Source organism: Lactuca saligna, chromosome 7, assembly GCF_052625555.1.
Source record: "Lactuca saligna cultivar CGN05327 chromosome 7, ASM5262555v1, whole genome shotgun sequence".
Lineage (NCBI taxonomy): Eukaryota > Viridiplantae > Streptophyta > Magnoliopsida > Asterales > Asteraceae > Lactuca > Lactuca saligna.
This window is the reverse complement of record NC_136423.1, coordinates 151,833,100-151,836,342: the sequence shown is the minus strand read 5'-3', so window position 1 is coordinate 151,836,342 and position 3,243 is coordinate 151,833,100. Positions and strand designations below refer to the sequence as shown.

Here is a 3,243-nt window from a genome sequence, read left to right as displayed (position 1 = left end):
GAAGAATGCATTTCTTTACGAGAACCCTCTGGAGAATGTTTACATGGATCATCATCTAGGGTTCCATAATCCATGATGTTTGGATTATTTGTGCTATCTTGAGAGATCTCTATATGGTCTCAAACAGGCACCACATACTTTGTCCCAGAGATTCGCCTAATATTCCATCACTATTGGTTTTCAAAATAGTCGTACCAGCCATTCACTTTTTATTCTTCAGACTCCTAGTGCCACAACTTATCTATTACTTTATGTTAACCACATTGTCCTCACTACCACTTCCCCCGAAATGCTTCGGCAGATTCTCAGTTTAGCCATGAGTTTTGCATGACATATCTTGGATCTTCGAATTACCTTTTTAGGTATCGTCGCAGTTCGCTCCTCTTCTTACACGTTTCTCTCCCAACAGAAATATAAAGTTGGCATACTTGAGTGCACTCACATGTCAGGTCCTCATGTCGACTCTAATTCGCAGTCTCACAAAGTCCTCTTTTTAGTATCTGACCTTCACCAACCTTTACTAACCTTCACCAGACATTATATATATATATATATATATATATATATATATATATATATATATATATATATATATATATATATAAGTTTATTACCCATGGGAACCACGGTTATAAAATTAATTAAACTTTTATAGTAAAAACTTAAAATTATTAATCAGTTATTTTAAATAAATTATTAACTAAAAGATGTTTTTATTAGTTATATGAAATTATAATCGTTGATTCAAATAAATATGTAAAATTAATTTTTAATATATTAGATATTTTTTATTTGTGAATTAATGAAAACAATAATATAAAATTTAAATTTATAATTTAAAATAGAGAATAAATACATTGACAAATAACATCACATTAATGATGATTTCTAATAAATTTAAAATAGAAAACTAATAGATTGATAAGTGGCAACACATTAATCAAGAGGTCTAATATGATGATACATAACAAAAAAAAAACTACTTTTTTTATTAGTATACTAGTTTATAACCCATGAAAACTATGGTTACAAAATTAATTAAACTTTAATAGTTAAAATTTAAAATTATTAATAACTTATTTTAAATAAATTATTAATTAAGAGGTTTTTTTATTTATATAAAATTACAATCATTGATTTAAATAAATATGTAAAATTATATTACTTTATAATTTGTATTAATTTTATTTTAATTTTTATTCTAATATTGTTAATTTAATGTAAATTAGAATGAGAAAATTTAAAATTTGATATTTGAAATAGAGAATCAATATGTTGACAAATGATATGCATTAATTATAATTATAAGACATAATAAGGTGAAACATAGCAAAAGAAAAATAAAATTTACATTAATTATAAGGTTTAATATAGTGACACATATCAAAATGAGATTAAAAACTACTCATGTATATGTATTGTATTTGTATCACTCTTTGAAAGGTATTGAGATTATTTCCCACTCCATAATAGAATGAGCAGATAAGCATGTCGTATCGTACTACAGGACCAAGGTGGTTGGACTAAGTTGATACTGTCAATCGTGACCAAAGTGTTGGGAAGAAGCACAAGAAGGGTGGTACATCAACAGAACATATTATTCCAATCTTGTTTTCCTAGAAAGAAATATAACTGGAAGTTAACAAATTTATAACCAAGTGATGTTTAGTTACACTTAAATAAGACCCTTTTATCATGAATGGGTCTCATCGATTTTAAAGTATTGCAGACAATCGAAGAATAAATTATAAAAAATACATTCTTCATCAACAATCTATTATGACGAAATGATATATCATATCACGTAGTAGAAGCAACGTGGAATCGGGAAATTTGAAGTTTGAAAGGGGAACTCTATAACTCATATTGATGCGTTGATGACGACGGCTGTCACATCTTCTTCAACTTCCACCATCGGAATTTAATTGCTATATGCAATTGAATAATATCTTTGTCAGGCTTACATGTCGCAAACAATGTTCATTATCGACACATCTAAAAATATGAGCCAAATGTTAATTTGTCGTATCAGTAGTTTTAAAACTATGAAAAGTCGATCAAATATGGCATGATAAATATTTCAAATGTAAACTTATACGTTGCGAAGAAACTGAAACAGATATTATAGAACAATAGACTTTTTGTGTTTTTTAAATGTAACATATTTTAAGCATAAAGCATGTGAATTTTGTAATAATGCTACCATGATTAATAACAATTAGAAAAGGTGGTCTCTAATAAAATACAATAATTTCAGATTTGACCCTTTTCTAGTGCGAAAAGACCTGTGTCTTCAACAAGGGAGTATAAACATAAATTAAACCATGGAATCTTTTGTTTCTACTTTCCATTATAATTATTTACACAAGATCAATAAAAAGAATAAGCCTTTCAAAACTCATTGTCTTTTATACCCTTCTTCCTTGAGTTTCATCGAATCTTACAGGTAACCAGTGTTTAAGTTTTATGTCTTCAAACTCCAAAGAAATTAAATTATTTAATTATATCCCATAAATGAAAATCGTTCTCGATTATTAACCAATCAAAGAAGTTTTCAAGTTATCTATTTCTGGGAACTACCCAATTATCCGTAAATAAACAAACGACAAATGTTTTGATATTCTTATACATCATTTTAATAAGATATGTGTTAGAAATCACAAGTTTCTTTATTATAAAAATATACAGAAAAAAATAATAAAGTAAAGAAGGAAGAATTTGATACCCGAGAGAAGCAGGAGAGAAAAAGCGACAGATCGTTGAAAACATAATATTACTTCCATATTTGAAAATTGCAAGAGGGAGCATATTGGCAATGAATATATAGGAGGATTAAAGGGCTAAAAGGTTCATTGAACCTAGTCACTAACAACACCACTAAGGACTAGAGGTCAAAGATCATGACCTAAACTCGATTGTGTGGTGCCTTTGCCAAGGCCCAAGGGTGGTTGCCGCTCTAAATTAATATATTCCCTTCTTTTAATTTATGTTTCGACCAACTAAATGGGCCATTATATATAAAGTTAAATTACATAATTAATTATTATTTCAAAATTTAATAACTTAAAATAACGCTTAAGGAGTTGTTCCAAATAAGATACATTGTTATATTTGTTGGGACTGAATGTCATATTTGAATTTTGATCATTGTTACCGAGTATTTGAAGGATCATGTAAAATCTATTTTCAGTAGTTGACACAAAATCCAATATTGGGAAGTGAAGTGAGTTGAACGAATATGAA

At 28.0% G+C, this 3,243-nt stretch overlaps 1 long non-coding RNA gene across 1 annotated transcript; it reads right to left on the bottom strand.

Moving 5' to 3' along the window:
* Nucleotides 1–1,629: 1,629 nt before the first annotated feature.
* On the bottom strand, nt 1,630–2,960 carry LOC145004186 (uncharacterized). The gene is made up of 2 exons (XR_013662311.1): nt 2,726–2,960; nt 1,630–1,995 (listed from the first exon to the last, which is right to left on the bottom strand). It is a non-coding gene; the product is annotated as an uncharacterized LOC145004186 (long non-coding RNA).
* Nucleotides 2,961–3,243: the final 283 nt, after the last annotated feature.